The following is an 18,216-nucleotide window of genomic DNA, read 5'->3' on the forward strand; positions in this document are numbered from 1 at the left end:
GTCTAGGGACTATACATCTTCTTTGAGTTTTCCTTATAGGAGGGGTTCACGAGAGATATCCCTATCAAAGAAGGTTTACTCACAGCTTGTCTTTACCCATGGCACAGTACTGACACCCTTCCAGCTAGAGTTATAGGTTGGACCCCACCATTTTTTATTTGGGGCATGTCGGTTAGATGATTACCTCCTACAGTCTCAGTTTCAAATTCTGTCTCACTAATAGAACTCAGTTCAGTTCTACAGATATCAGGACTATCGATATTGTCGCTCAGCTTAGTACGAAACTCAGCTAGTTCCATCAAAATCAGGACTGTCAGATACAGTCATCTAGTTCAGTCTAAAACTCAGATAGTTCTTCAGATTTAGCACTGTCAGATATAGTCACCTAGTCCAGTAAAGAACCTAGATAATTTTTCAGTATCAGTATAATCTGTTATCAGTTAATTGTAATATAGTACCAGTAACCTCAAATATTGGTTACCTATCAACTATGTAATTCATATCATCAATAGACTCAGTTTTTTCAGTATCCTAGTATTAGTAAACTCAGATGTCAGTACATCAGTATTCAGTATTGTCATAACCCCAGTCCTAATTTATGTATTCATGCATGTATTTCTTACATGCTCATGTTCAAGTCATCAATCAATTATTATTGTTCATGCATATGAACCCTTGCATTCAGCTTACCTTACTTGCATACCAGTACATTGAATAATACTGATGTATTTGTGCTATGGTGTTGTATACCATAGGTTTAAAAGCACGAGCTCCCGAGCATTCTTAGTAGATTAGATGTTCAGCAGCTAGACTAGCAGTGTGTCCTCATTATTTGAGGATAGCATGATTATTTTATTACTTCATTATTTTAGTAGTTGGGAGTTAGTTGGGGACATGTCCCCTCAACTCCACAGATTTCAGATAGTTTAGAGGCTTTCAGACTATAACATATTTCAGATGGTTTATTTCAGTTTTTGGTATTGTTATACCCCATTACAGACATTGTTTTATATTCAACATTAGGTCTGTTTTGAACATTATGGCCTTATAGCCTATATTCTGCATATTTACAGTATATTATTCAGTGCTCAGTTACAGATATCAATCATGGGTTAGCTTATGGTCCTTCTGGGTCATGTGCACCGTATAACACTTTGGGTACCAGATTCAGGGCGTTACACATTCATACTCTAAATCTATCATAATTTCCAAATCGCCATTCCAAGGCATAATCCAAAATTAAGCTAACAATCCAAACTAAATTTAAATACACATATCAACCATAATGCCCAAATCAAACACATCTGTACTAATTCATGCCAAATTGTAATCCAAACGTAATTGGAGAGAAAAATCATAATAGAGGATAAATCACTAGCTGAAAACAAAAGAAATCAACTCCACATCCGTTGGAGGGCATGAACTATAAAAATACACTTAAGAAAACCCTAAGGCTATAAATCACGCTAGTAATCGAAAAAACTTTAGCAACTCAGAGAAATACAACATTAGCTAGAAACTAACTAGTCCAATACACCATCCTGGCAAAAAGTACTCATAGGCAAATATCATTAAGGAGAAGCACTCTACCAAATCTTATTAGTCTGAACAAACTCTGAAATAGGGATCTCATGAATCTACCTAAGTAGGGCAATCATTACTCAAACAAACCATGTATCATCTCGCTGAGAAAGAAAAATACCAATCACGACACTAATGTCAAGGTCAAGACCACTACCAAAAAATGGATCAATGACTCAAGATAAAGAATTTTCAATTTACCAACTTAAGAAGCGATTATAAGAAAGACCACCTACCTCTAACTCTCTAACTCCACTTAGACATGAACCATATCATGATAAGAAATAAAAGTCCAATATCCATACTAGTACCAAGATCAAACCATCATAAGGAGATGAATCCAACAAATGTAAGAGATGAATCCAGGGTATCTCGTTATCAATATCAAGACCATTGTCGAGTGATGAAATAGCCATAAGTAAAGAACAAAACCTAAATTGGTCATTCCTAAAAATAGGCTACACAGGGAAGGGTCATCCAATGCAATAACCTTTTTAACCCAGGAGGCAAGTCTAAGAATGCCAAACTCAAGAATGGGCAATATAACTAAATTGTCAACTCTAGAATCATAACAGAACCATAGAAGGTCAACTTACCTTCAATATCATAGTCCACCCCACAATCAACCTAGAGTAGCAAAAAATAGGGGAAACAACCAACCTTGCCTTACTATAGAAAAGAAGTCATCAAATCGGACTATATCTGCCTGGGCCAATGAATAAGAATCATAAGGAATGAAATTCTAAGTAGATAACACTAGTATAAATAGCTACCCAACGAGGATCAATAACATCAGGCAATGACATCAATAACAATAATAATATAATCATCAATATAATTAGTAAGTGGTACCAAAATGAATATCAATAGCAAGTACCACTCAAGGGCCACAATAAGGACAATATGCTAGGGTAAATGGGACTCAAACCCACATGCTACACCTATAGGGAGAAAATATCAATATAGACCTACTTTATCTACTACTAAAAAAAATAAACCATGGGTATAGACATATAATCATGAATTCAATAATAAGGTACATAACCACTAATACGAACTCATCAAGGTATATAGTTATTGATGGATACAAAAACCTTAATACATACAATGAAAAAAGAAATAGAGTATATAAAATCACACCTAACATGGTGAAATCTACAATTATATGATTGACTAGTCTAAAGGAGAATAAATTTGAAGGGGCCCAAACTCGTACTGATTGATTGAATTATCAATGAGTTTCCAAGTGTACTATTTCTAATTGAAGGTGCCACAACATCATGAGGCTGATCTGAATAATATAAATAAATGGAAATCCCATGTTGGGGACACTACCAGTAACCAACATTTCTACAGTCGAAGCAAACTCCTAAAGCCCTAACCCTGGCAAAAAACACAAATTGAGCCTAAATAGTTAGACAACTGACATTGAGAGCACTTTGTACTACCATGAACATAATTACCGCAGTGATAGCCTACATTAAGAACTATAGGCTATCGGGGAATACATGTTATCTCTATTTGATAATCTAACTCACCTCTGGGAATGCTCTAAACTAATGTCCTACCTTACCACAACTATAATAAGCTCTTGGAACACTCTAAGATACTGCCTTTCATAAACTAGAATAGTCACCATGGCCTAAAGACCCATACCAAAAACTGTACAAGTTTGATGGGAGATTTACCCACTATGATCACTACAGCTAATTTGAGAGCCATCCATAATCAGAAATACTACCTGTGTAGAACTAATAGGCTATAAATAAAGCTGACCTTTACTGGGACTCAGATGAAATACCAATAGTACTATACTAATGGAATAGTCTCTTAACACAACCTCTATAAGTCTCAATGCATGCTCTCTTTGTGGCCTTGCTACTAAGACCCAACTGCTGCCAAGTCTTTTGATGCCAAATAAAGTGACAATGCTAATACTTTAATAAATCCACATACTATGTCCTTCTCACAAGAATACTGTATCAAAATATTCCTATCCCACTAAAGAAACCCAATATAATACTCAAAAATTGATAAAGAACCTTGATGAACACCAATAGACCCAACTTTAGCCTAAGAATTACTTGATAAACCATATATCATCCTAGATAGTGAGGTATCCATAAAGATACTTAGGATACTCAATTGTGAATCTTAAGAATCCAAAATAGTTGCAAATTATACCTAAACATAGGTTAGCCCCAATTCCCCTGAATGACACTGAAGACCTTTGACATCTATCTGTGACTCCCGAGTCTAAGTGAAATACCCTCGGTTTGGACCCTTAAAAAATTTCTCAGATTTTTGGATTTTAAGATACATATGACTTATGGGTACTAGTCATATGATATCGGTATGATTGGTATGCCTTAGTCGTATATAAACTAGTAATGGTTGGTGGGTTAAATTGGTTTTTAGAATGGGTACAACTTAGTTGGTATGAGTCGTATGGTTGGACAGGTTGTATGGTTTAGGTTTTTTTCCTTTACTTAATCTTAGACTTAGTAACTTAAGTTGGATCTGAGTACGAGTGGATCACCAAGCGGCGTAAGATAGGGTATGAGTCATACCACTGACTCATATGGAAGAGAGTGATCAAACCTCCTTTGATTTTATTCTGCCAAGGATACGGTTTAGGGGTATTAATTATATGGTTAGGTACGACTTGTTTTGGGTAAGTCATATGGTGGATAGTGTTGGGTCTAAGGAGAAGGCCTAGGGTATGAGTGGTAGGTACCACTTGTATTGGAGGGTATGACTGGTCTGGGAGAGTCGTACCATCTGTCGGGACTTTTAAGCTTTTTAAGTTAGGGGTAATCTAGACATTTCACCACTTAACCTATTAAGTCACCATGAATTATATAACTATTGGGACATTATTTACCCTATTATTCTAATCTTAAATACTTAGAAACTCTCTCTAATTCTCTCTAAGGCTCTTGGGTAATAGAAGGATAAACTTTCATCTAAAGGAGAAATTTAGGGCTTTTTTGGGTGATTTCTCTCTATCATCTTCATAATCTAAGACATGTACCCATCCCTCATTGTTAGTTCCAACTAAAGGAATGTTTTGTACTATGTTTTTATGGCCTGATTATTGTATGGTTTTAGGTTTTCAAATATATGTAGGGGGTTTTCGTATTAAATGCTTGGTTATGGTTTTCCCATGTTTTAATTGTGTTTTTACCTACTTTAATAGTGGTTTGTACAATTGGTTGCATGGGAATGGTGAATTGGTTTTGGAAACACTATTCCCTAATATGTCTGATAAAATGCCTATGAGAATGCTTTTGCTATATTATTGGACTTTTAATGAAACTATTGCATGATATGATTTGGTAATGGAACCCTAAATGGCATAAATTGTTTGGAATAGTTATGGTTAATTAAACTTTCTTTTTGGGTAGAAGGGAATCCCCCAAGTAAACATGCTTATGAACAACTTGTGGGGTATATGGGATTCCCCCAAGAAAACAAAATAATGAAACACTTGAGGGATACACGGATTCCCCCAAGTTAACATGATAGTATTTTCTATGGGAACATGGGAATCTCTCTACACAAAAAGATTGGCAAAGCACATTGCTTGCAAGTTATAGTCGATATGATGATACCACTACTTATAGCCTTGGTTAATAATAATGGAATAAAGGTTTGGTCAGATGGTAATGGTTTTAATTAAGAACTAATGGTGGGGTGTGTTAGCTAATCATGAAGGAGCGAGTCTAATTAACGAGTACTGAAAACTCATCTTTACTGACATGAGGTTTGGTTATAACAGACATATTTGATACTAAAGGGTACATGAAAATCCTTTAAGTACACTATATATACATATCATAAAGAGAAAAGGGTACAAGGAAATCACCTACTCTTATGGTTTTGATAGTTCATGTGGCTACAAGCATCAAGGCCATTCAAGAGATTACACTAGACCCATATATCTCGTAGGTAGTTTTAGGATGGTTAAGCTACACATACCAAGTTTAGTGGTTTTAAAGGCATGCTAAACCCAATTCCTTTTCCCAGTAAGGCTATATATATTTATGTATGGTTTGTATGAATATGGTTGGTTTACTTGGTTTTACTGGATGGCATTGTTTTATCCTTATCCTGAGTTAATACTAGAATTTACCCTCTAACCTGTATTTGGATGGTTGTATCCATACATGATGTAGGAACTGATTATTCTACTTCTTTTGTTTAGTGTAACGCCTCGAATCTGGTACCCAAAATGCTACACGGTGCTTATGACCCTGAAGGACCACAAGCTAATCCATGACTGATATTTGTACCTATAATTTGTATAATATACTGTACAATTGCAGAAATATGAACTAAAAGGACATAAGGTTCAAGACTGTAACATAATTGATAAAGATATAACATCTGAATGGGGTATGAAAACCTAAAACATAACTAAAATAACATGATAGTCTAAACAAGATAGTAAAAAAAACCTCTAACTGACTGAACTATCTGAATGAGGAGTTGATGGAATATGTCCCAAACTGACTCCAACTATTAAATTACTTAATGTGATAATAAACAATAATCATGTCCTCGAGAGATGAGGACTCACTGCTAACTCTGATTGCTGAGACTGGAATGCTACTGATGCTTCGGAGCTCATGCTTCTAAATCTATGGTATAAGACACCATAGCGTAAATGCATCACTACTTTGAATATACTGATATACATATGAGGTAGGCTGAATGCATAGGGTATACATGCATAAACAATACTAGCTAAATGGCTAATATGAATATGAGAATACATGCATGAATACGTAGTAACTATATCTGAGATCGTGATAACATAAATTTACTAATAACTAACATTAATGATATCTAAATTCTGATAACTGATATAACTGATAATCTAAGTGACTATATCTGACAGTCTTGAATTTGATGGAACTAGCTGAGTTTCATACTATATTTGATTTGATGGTATTTGATAGTCCTTAATTCTATAGAACTATCTGAGTTCTATTACTGAGATTGAATGACTGTACTTGACAGTCCTGATTCAGTAACTAAAACTACGGGAAGTAGTTATCTAAGTAACATGCGCCTAATACACCATTATGTCTAAGTTGGGGTCCAATCTGTAATCTTAATTGAAAAGGTTTCAATACCACACCACTGGTAAGAAAAAGCTGTTAGTACCCTCATCTGACAGTGTCCCTAAAAGAGAATGGTGGGGCCCTTATCTAATAGTTCTTATCCATCTCATCAACCTTTATCTAACAGTGTTGTTGTCTCAACATATGCTATAAACATAGTTCTAGATGACTTCTAAGAATCACACCCTCATATGACAGTGTGTGTTCCTATCCTTGGGTTCACTCAGTGCTAATTTCTACTCCCATTTGAATAGACACTGAACATGGATTGCTGAATTAAACTAGACAGATTTACTGAGTTCTGTTGACAATGGAATAGTACCAAGATTACTATATTACTGAGTTTTCCTGAGTCACTTGAATGACTGAGATCTATGGATCATGGCTTGATTGAGGATATCGTGAAAACATGACACTAAAGCTAGGCACACAACTATATATATTTTTGGGTACAAGTACCCCTAGGACTCAATGGAAGGAAACTGACAAGGCATGGCATTCTGGAATACATGACTAACACAAAATATATAATCTATTGACTAAGACATTTCATCAAACACTTGACATACATAACTTATACATGAATGGTGATTTTATAATATCATACTAGTATGGCATTTTTCTTTCACATAGGCATTTAATCAAACATGTGGGGGGTATTCTTTGGTTATACAATCATCAACACATGTAATAATCAAGGATACATCAATCAACTTGCAAATTGAAGGGGGTTATCATGATTATTATGCAAATCATCACATACTAGGGTCGATCATAGGAATATGTAATTTAAAACATGAATCAAAGCCACACAACATCATGAACATGAATTTCAATTTAATTGAAATCATGAACATTCACAAATACCTAAATCTTGGATTTTGAAAATAGATTCTTGAGCTTTATGGGTAAGAGAGACCCATGAATCAACACATGACATACCTTAGTTCTTGATTTTGCAAAGATTGATGGAGAGACTTTCCTTGAAATTGAATCCCCAATTAAAACCCTAGCTTGTTCTTGAGAGAAAATTGAGAGAAACTAGTATATTTTGGGTTCCAAATAGCAAATCTCATGTTAAAGAGCTTAAATAGGGTTGGGAAATTGACCCTTTTAACACTAGACACATCTTTTACTTTTAGTGAAATTTTCCTGAATTGGACCCCCTGGCGCGACGTTGTGCTATCGCGCCGTGTCACTGGAATTTGACAACTGGGAAATTTAGGGATTGTGCAATGCAGAGCCATCACATTGCCACTTAATTTGCAACCTGGATGTTTGGCATGATGCGCCACTATTGCAGACCCCTACTAGAATTTGACAATTGCTAGTTTATCCTGTGGCGCGGCGCACCACTGACTAATATGGGGTTGTTTTACGATGGAAACTTGAAATAATTATAACTTCTTACCCGATTATCAAATTTAGGTAAATTTTATACTGATGAAAAGCTTATTAAATTTCCTACTTAAAAAAAGTAAAAATCTTAAAATTTCCCCATAGAATAATCATCATTCAATTTTGAAGCTAATACTAGACATTCTTGAGATAAAATTAGGTAGGAAACTTTAGGGTATTACATTTAGTGATCAAATTTAGGATCAGCAATTGAATTGAAGTGGTGAGCTTCCATATTCTAGAAGGCTCCATTTCATAATGGATGTCTTTACATACATGGTTTATTTTATGGATATTGGGTTTAGCTATGGTTGGGGGCATGTCACAATTATATACCATTTTTATTTTGGTTAGAGGCTTATGTAACTACTATAGGTTAGAATGGGAGGGATTGATATTGGTGTGAGCATTAGTATTGATATTGGTACTGGGCTAATTCTATTAGAATAAATTTAAGATTATTATATCCTCTTATATTATGTTATGGATAAGAAATTAGTTATTGTTTTGGTTTTTAACTTATGGTTTTGGTTTGATAATTTCGATATTGATTGGGTTTGGATGGTTGGAATCATTTGGGTCATTTACGGTCATAGACCTATCAAGAGTTTGAAAGTTGTATAAAATAGACTATCTTGTTATATGTTTGGAATTCATCTGACTCAGGGTTTATGCATGGCTGGTTGGGTTAGGTATTGGGGATGGTCTCAAGTCATGGTTGGACTTGTGATACCCATTATAATAAGGTCTTGGGTCAGGCCATGTCAAGCTAGTTTCAGAGCTTTAGGTTAATGGTAAATTAGGAGTCCTCATGCCATGTCGAGTAGAGTCTTTTTTAAGGATGTGTATCATGCCAGAATCATAAGGGAGAGGCTATAAGGCATTTAGGAATATTTTACTTTTTTGGTATTCTATTTTCAAGATTGGAGTCTAAGTCCTAGAATCTTCTCTAATCCTGGTTTGTTCACTTTTCAAATCACGTCACAATGATCTGAGACATAATATAGCTCCACTATCCCAACTGAGGATAATATTTAAAAGATACAAAATACTTAGGGGATCTATACTCGGTCTAGGAGTCCAGTCCCTGATATTTTTGGATTCCCATCGGTTGCTACTAGTTAAACTCAGAGTGAGGTGATGAATGTTGAATTTTTCCAATCCATTCATGTTATTGCTTAGTTAGTTGCTACTCAGGCTGAGCGGGGTGCATCTGGTGATTCATCTGTAAGGATATAAGGGTTGGCTAATTTATGAATATGAATCTTTCTAATTTTACTAGCGTGAAGGTATAGAAGAATCCTCAGGGTTTCTTGGAAAAAATAGGGAAAATATTTAGGGTAATGCAGGCCACGAATGTGGAAAGGGAGAATTTTGTTGCTTACCAATTTAAGGATATGGTGTACTAATGGTATAAGGAGTGGGATAGGGTAAGAGGTGGTGTTGAGAAATTGACCTTATGGGAGACTTTCTCTAATGCCTTTATGGAAAGCTTCTTTCCTCAAGAGTCGAGGAAAGAAAAGGCAACAGAATTTGTCTATCTGAGACATAAGAAAATATCTGTTAAGGAATATGCCTTGAGATTTTATCAGCTTTCAAGGTATGAGCCACAATTGATATCTGATATAAGAGCTAGGATAATAAAGTTCACTTTTGTACTATATTGAAATTGGATCCTTAAAATCAAGACTGCATCGCCGATCAAAGATTTAGAAATTTCTAAGTTGGTAGTTCATATGTAATAGGTGGAGAAAAAAAAGAGAAAGTAGGATGAGTATGGGGAAAGGTAGGTTAAGAAGTTTAGGGCATCTGAATAGGATGGTGCTTAATAGCAAGATGGTTGATATGGTGGTAAGTTTCCAAAGAAAAAATGGAGGGACGGGGTTGTTTTTTCTCTACAGCTAGAGCTCCTTATCTGTAGTAGTCGAGTGATGTCAGTTTTGTGGTAGGTTGTATATGGGTTTCTATAATGAGGGAAGGGATAGATGTTTCAAATATGGTCAGCTAGGCCATATGCTTAGAAAATGTCTGGTTCGTAAGGGTTCTTCAGGAGCGAGTAAGGATCTGATTGCTTCATCTTCTACTCCTACACCAAAGGGTGCAACTTCTATGTTTGTTTCTGCTTCTGGTACCACCGTAGGTCAAAATAAGTTATATGCTCTTACTACTCAACAGGAATATGAAGGATCACCTGATGTCATTACTAGTACATTACAAATCTTTTTTCGTGATATGTACTATTTGTTTGATCTCTGGTCCACTCTGTTTTATGTAACCCCATTTGTGGCTGTATATTTTGGTTTTAATCTCAAGGTTATTTCAGATTTTTTTTCTATTTCTACCTTGATAGGCAACTCTATGGCTGCTAAAAGAGTCTATAGGGGGTGTGAGGTATCTATTGGTAGTAGACAGACTTTGGTGGATTTGTTTGAACTTGATATGATGGATTTTAATGTTATTCTAGCGATAAATTAGTTACACTCTTGTTATGCGTCCTTAGATTACCGGTCCTATAAGGTTATCTTTAGGTTCCCTGGTGAATCAGTTATTGAGTGAGAGAGTGGTTCCCTAGTTCCTAGGGGGAGGTTTATTTCCTATCATATATCTCAAAGATTAATCTTTAAAAGGTGTCTCAATCATCTAGTTTGGGTTAAAGCTTCTAACTTGGAAGGTGATTTCATTAAATGATCTTTCTGGTGTTTCTCTAGATAGAGATATTGAGTTTTGTATTGGTTTGGATCTATATACTCATCCAATATCTATTCCTCCTTATATAATGGCTTCGGCTAAGTTGAGAGAACTCAAGGAGAAACTTAAGGATCTTTTGGATAAGGGTTTCATCCATCTTAGAGTGTCCTCATTGGGTGCACTAATGTTATTCATGCGAAAGAAGGATGGTTCTCTTCAGATGTGCATTGATTATCTATAATTGAATAAGGTAACATTTAAGAAAAAGTATCCTCTTCCAAGGATAGATTACTTGTTTGATCAATTGCAAGGTGCCAAATTTTTTTCTAAGATAGATCTTCAGTCTATGTATCATCAGCTTAAGATTAGGGAGGCGGATATCCCTAAGATGTCTTTTCATACTCAATATGGTACTTTGAGTTCCCTGTTATGTCTTCTGTTTGACAAATTCCTCGACAACATTTATGGATTTGATGAACAGGGTTTTTAGGCAATTTCTGGATCTTTTGACATTGTGTTCATTGATGACATCTTGGCGTATTCTAAGAGTGAGGCGGATTATGCTAATCACCTTCGTGTGGTGTTGCAGACCTTGAAAGAGTAGTAGTTGTATGCCAAATTCTCTAAGTGTGAGTTTTGCTTGAATACTGTGACTTTTCTTAGATATATTATTTCTAGTGAGGGGATCATGGTGGATCTACAAAAGGTGGTTGTGGTTAAAAAGTGGTCTAGACTCATGACTCCAATTGATATTTGGATCTTCTTGGGTTTGGCTGGGTATTATAGGCGGTTCATGGAAGGCTTCTCAGTAATAGCTGTCCTATTGACTAAGTTGACTTAAAAGAAGGTAAAGTCTTATTGGTCGGATGCTTTTGAGGGGAGTTTCATGCAGCTAAAGGATAAGCTAACTTCAGCTCTAGTTTTGACATTTTCTGAAGGTAATGAGGGGTTTGTGGGTTATTACGATATGTCCCGGATGGGACCATGTTATGTTTTGATGCAGCATGAGAAGGTGATAGCCTATGGTTCCAGGCATTGAAGGTGCATGGGAGGACTTACCCTACACATGATTTGGAGTTTTTAGGTATGGTTTTTTCTTTTAAAACTTGGTGGCATTATCTATATGGAGTGCACGTGGATATCTTTTCTGATCATAAGAGTCTACTGTATGGTTCACTCAGAAGGACCTAAATGTTAGGTAGAAGAGATAGTTGGAGCTTCTCAAGGACTATAATATAAATCTTCACTACCACCTAGGTAAAGCTAATATGGTTTCCAATACTCTTAGCAGGTTATCCATGGGGAGATTAGGTTATGTAGATAAGAAGAAGAGGGAATAGGTTAGGTATATTCACCACTTGTCTAATCTAGGAGTTCATCTATTGGACTCTAATGATGGTGGTGTGATAGTTTAGGAGGTGGTTTGGTTGTCTCTTGGAGCAGAGATCAAGGAGAAACAAATTCTAGATCCTATCTTGATGAAAATCAAGGGTTATGTAGGTGGGAAAAAACTGATGACATTTGAGATCATTGGTGATGGTATGTTAAGGTACCAAGGGAGGTGATGTGTTCCTAATGTCGATGGGTTACGACAAAGGATTTTGGCTGAGGCACATGAATCATGCTTTGTTGTTCATTCTAGTTTTAAAAAATGTATCTGATCTCAAGAAGATGTATTAGTGAAGGGGTATGAATAGGGATATGGCTGATTTTGTGAACCAATGAATGCTGTGCCAAGAAGTCAAAGTTGAGCACATAAGGCCGGGAGGATAATATTAGGAAATTGAGTTTCCTAAATGGAAATAGGAAGTAATACAACATGGATTTTGTTACTGGTCTTCCTCAGTCTCGTAAACAATTTGATTTGATTTGGGTCATCATGGATAGGAAACCAAAGTTTGTTCACTTCTTACTGGTAAGAACTAATTTTTTAGCTAAGGACTATGTGAGGTTGTATCTTCAGGAGAGTGTAAAAATGCATGGGGTACTTTTTTCAATCATTTCCGATCATGGTACACAGTTTTCGTCTCATTTTTAGTGGTATTTTTAGAATGGGTTGGGTACCAAGGTTAGTCTGAGTACTACTTTTCATCCATGGTTAGATAGGCAAGAAGAGAGGACTATTCAAACATTGGAGGATATATTTCATATATGTATTGTTGATTATGGTGGAAATAGGGTTGAGAATTTACCTTTGGTAGAGTTTACTTAATACAATAGCTAACATGATAGCATTAGGATAGCCTCTTTTGATGCATTTATGGTAGGAGGTGTGGATCTCCGATCGAGTGGTTTGTGCTTGGTGAGATGGATATGTTCAGTCTAGATTTGGTTTATCAGGAGGTGGAAAAGGTAAAGGTGATTCGAGATAGGCTTTAGGCTATCCAGAATCCCCAAAAGTCCTATACGGATGTGAGACATAGAGATTTAGAATTCAAGGATAGGTATAAGGTGTTCCTAAAGGTATCTCCCATGAAAGAAGTGATGCATTTGGTAAAGAGGAGAAGCTTAGTCCCCGATATGTTGTTCCTTATGTGGTTTTGTAGAGGGTTTATAATCTAGCATATGAATTGGAGTTGCCTTCTAGTTTGAGCTCTATTCATCCAGTATTTCATATCTCTATGTTGAGAAAATTTCTTGGTGATCCTTCTTTGGTGGTTCCTTTAGAAGGATTGGGTATCTTAAACTCTCTATATTATGACGAGTTCCTGGTAGAGCTATTCCATCGGCAAGTTCATCAGTTACAGATCAAGGATGTGTCCTCGGTTAAGGTTATATGGCAGAACAACAAGGTGGAAGAGGCTACATAGGAAGTAGAAGTGGACATAAAGTCCAAATATTTGAATATGTTTACTACACTGGATATTCTTACGAAAGGTATGTGTTCTTGGTCACATCTTTGTTTTCTAACTTGGTTAAAAGTGGGATTGATATTTGATATACAAATGAATTGTTATTGTGTTTGGCCTACCTTTTTCATCATTCGAGGATGAATGATCCTAGTGGGGGTGACTTAATTACCCTAGGTTTGGACCCTTGGAAAATTTCCTATATTTTTTGTTTCTGGGCTACATATGAATTATGGGTACCTGTCGTATGATGGGGTAGAGTGGTATGCCTTGGTCGTATTCTAACCAGTGATGGTTGGTGAGTTGAATTAGTTTCTGGAATGGGTACGACTTAGTTGGTACGAGTCATATGGTAGGTGATGAGTTGTATGGTTTAGATATTTTCCTTTCACTTAATCTTAGACTTAGCAACTTAAGTTGGATCTAAGTACGAGTGGATCACTATGAGGCGTCAGATAAGGTACAATTTGTACCACTGACTCGTATGAAAGACAGTGATCAAACCTCTTTTAATTCTATTCTTACAGTGATACAATTTAGTGGTACTGATCGTATGGTTGGGTATGACTTGTGTTGGGTAAGTCATATAGTGAACAGTGTTAGGTCTAAGGGGGAGGCCTAGGATACGAGTTATGGGTACCACTCATATTGGAGGGTATGACTGGTATGAGAGAGTCGTACCATTTGACGCGACTTTTAAGAAATTTAAGTTAGGGGTAATTTGGACATTCTACTTAACCTCTTAAGGCCCCACCACTTCTATCACTATTGGGACATCATTTACCTTATTATCTTAAACACTTAGAAACTTTCTCTAATTCTCTCTAAGGCTTTTGTGTAAAGGAAGGCTAGGGTTTCAGCTAGAGAAGCAATTTAGTGCTTGTTTAGGTGATTTCTCTACATCATCTTCATAATCTAAGGAATGTACTGCTCCCTCGTTGTTAGTTCCCAGTGAAGGCATGTTTTGTTCAGTGTTTTCATGGCATATAATTGTATGGTTTTGGGTTTTAAAATATATGTTGGGGGTTTTGGTATTAAATGCTTGGTTATGGTTTTCCTATGTTTTAATTATGTTTGTACATGCTTTAATGGTGGTTTGGACAATTGGTTGCATGAGAATGGTTAATATGTAATTGGAAGTGGTTTTGGAAACACTATGCCCCCAACATGTTTGATGAAATTCCTAGGAGAATGCTTTGGCGATATTATTGGACTTTTAATGGAACTATTTCATGATATGGTTTGGTAATGGAACCCTCAATGGTATAACTAGTTTAAATGGTTCGAAATTTTTATGGTTAATTAAACTTCCTTATGGGGTACAAGGGAATCCCCCAAGTAAACATGATAATAAACAACTTGTGGGGTACATCGAATTCTCCCAAGAAAACATAATAATTAAACACTTGAGGGGTACACGAGATTCCCCCAAGTTAACTTGATAATGTAATCTATGGGAACATGTGAATACCTCTACTTAAAAAGTTTATATAAGTACATTGATTACAAGTTATAGTCTGTATGACGATACTGATACTTATAGCCTTGGTTAATAATAATGGAATAAAGGTTAAGTTGGATGGTAATGGTTTTAATTAGGCAGTAATGGCGAGGTATTATAGCTAATCATGAAGGTACGAGTTTAATGGACGAACACTGAAAATTCATGTTTGCCGATATAGGGTTGGTCATAACAACCATATATAATACTATGAGGTACATGACAATTCTCTAAGTACATTGTACATATATATCATGGAGAAAAAAGGTTACTTGGGAATCCCCTACTCTTATGGTATCTCCGATTTGTGCATCTAGACGCATCGGGGCTCATTCAGGGGATTAGATTGGAATCATATAGCCCATGTGTGGTTTTCCGATGGTTAAGCATCATATATCCAGTTTAATGGTTTTAAAGTCATGTTAAACCTAGTTCCCTTTCCCTACATAGTTATATATTTATTTATATAATATGTATGGTTTGTATGGATATGGTTGGTTTATTTGGTTTTACTGGATGATATTATTTTATCCTAATCCTGAGTTCATGCTAGAGTTTACCCTCTAACCCATCTTCATATGATTATATCCCTGCGTGATGCAGGAACCGACCATTCTACTCTTTCTGCTTAGTGATTGAATTCAGGATCAGCTATTGGATTGAAGTTGTAAGCTTCCATATTTCGGAAGGCTCCATCTCATATCATGGATGTCTTTACATGGTTTATTTTATGGATATCAATTTTGTCTATGGTTGGGGGCATGTCCCAATCGTATACCATTTTTCTTTTTGTTTGAGGCTTGAGTGACTACTTTTGAATGGGCGGGATCGATATTGGTGTCTCCCTTAGTATTGGTATTGGTATTTTGGCTGATACCGTTGGACTAAATTTATGATTGTTCCATCCTCTTATATTGTGTTATAGATAGAAACTTGGTTATTGTTTTGGTTATTGGCTTATGTTTTTGGTTCGGTAATTTAGTTATCGATTGGGTTTGGACGGTTGGACTCATTTGGGTCGGTTATGGTCATAGACCTATCCCAGAGTCTGGAAGTTGAATAAAATACGCTATCTTGTTATATGTTTAGAATTCATCTTACTCAGCGTTTATGCATGGTTTGATGGGTTCGGTATTGGGGATGGTCTCTGGTCCATGTTGGACTCATTACGACAAGGCCCTGGGTCGGGTCGGGTCACCAAGGTTGTACTGAAGCTGCAGAAATGTGCACTAAAGTCTTCTACGTATCTAACAATTACCTCGCATTGCCTATTTGGGAAGAAATAGAGTCAACAAATGTACTTAAGGCTCATAGGAATACAGGCACACAATAAGGAGTCAAGAAATGAATTTTACAAGAATACCATATTCCCAAAGATAGGTTACAGATGTCTCTGCACCGATCTGTAGGACTCTACTAAACACTTTTCTCTTGTACCAATACACCGGTGAACCTAGAATTTGATACCAATTTGTCACAACCAATTTCTAGGGTCATGATGGCTCCTACTCTAACCCACCAGTAGGCAAGACAAACCAATAATCTAAAATGGCTAGTAATGGATTACCACAAGAATAAAAGGAAAGAATGTAGAATAAATATAATAAAAAATCAATTACATAACATAGTCTCAAAACCTAGTTGTATTAGTATAAGAGCTATTAACATAAGAAAGATACAAATGAGATACTAAATGAATATATAGATACAACCATCTCTGAATACAATATAGGGACTAGTCTAGTACATAAGAAGGAGGAAATTAATAAGGTTAGGAGCTCACTCTATGTCTCCGAACCATGGCTTCTCCACACGATGCACACAACAATGATGATAACCCTTACTATGATCTGTAGGCTGCAGAGTGTAGTACGAGTACCAACCACGTGGTACTCAGTTAGTACGAGTACCAACCACGTGGTACTCAGTTGACAACTACTGACTGATCTACAAAGATAATGCAGATATATACAACTTATAAATAGAAATGGAGTCTAAATCCAAATGTTCAACAGCTAAATAATAAATCCAATAAGATAATATGGATAAACTATCCTATTCATGTCCAAGAAACTAACATAATAAGTCCAAGGAAGTATTAAGGATGAACTACCCTATTCCATCCCTAATAAGGAATCTCAATTCAATACCGTATATCACCAGCCAATGTATGAATAAAGGGAGAAAAAATGATGTATAATAGTATACAAGGCCAAGGAATAAATATATAATCTTAATAAATAAAGGAAGTGAGAGATATATAGTAATACTATAGCTACTTATAAATAGATATACATATATGTATAAATAAGGTCGGCTCAAGGTACAACTTAAATCATAAGGCTAGCATCTTAAGATCTAATAACCATAGCAGAGACTAATGCTTGTATACTCAAGATTTCTAATACAAATGTCTAATCGTGAGATAATTATTCATAATAATAAAATCTTGAGATAGAAGTGACAGAAAAATACCTCGAATCACAATATTGAATCATTAATAGTCTATCACAAACTATCCATAACAATGATCATAACCATGATAATAACAATAGAATTGCCCGCGCGAGTAACCGACTAGTTCGAATAACCAATACCTAACCAAGCCATTCATGAACCCCCACCACCCCAGGCTCAGAAAATTCTGTAAACATAAAATATACCACAAGCCATACTCATCACCCATACTTATGCAACCCCCCATAAAGCTGATAGATATAGAAGCATATTGGTGATAGGCAATGTACATGCAAGGATGAATGCAACAGAATCCATGATACCATAATCGAACCAAGTATCATAATATATAACCAGACTCAAACTAGTAAGTATAATTAATATCATAATCATTATCATTATAACGATCATCATATTAATCATTATTCTGCCTTGCTGGGAATACATCATATTCATAATCATCCTCCGGCCTTACCGGGAATATAAGTATTTCATCATAATTATCTTTTGGCCTTGCCAGTTATAAAAGCATATCATCATAATCATCCATCTACCTAATCGGGTATATAAGAATTTCATCATAATCATCAATATATATAAATATATAACATCA

This window comes from Capsicum annuum, chromosome 12 (genome assembly GCF_002878395.1).
Source record: "Capsicum annuum cultivar UCD-10X-F1 chromosome 12, UCD10Xv1.1, whole genome shotgun sequence".
NCBI classification, from domain to species: Eukaryota; Viridiplantae; Streptophyta; class Magnoliopsida; order Solanales; family Solanaceae; genus Capsicum; species Capsicum annuum.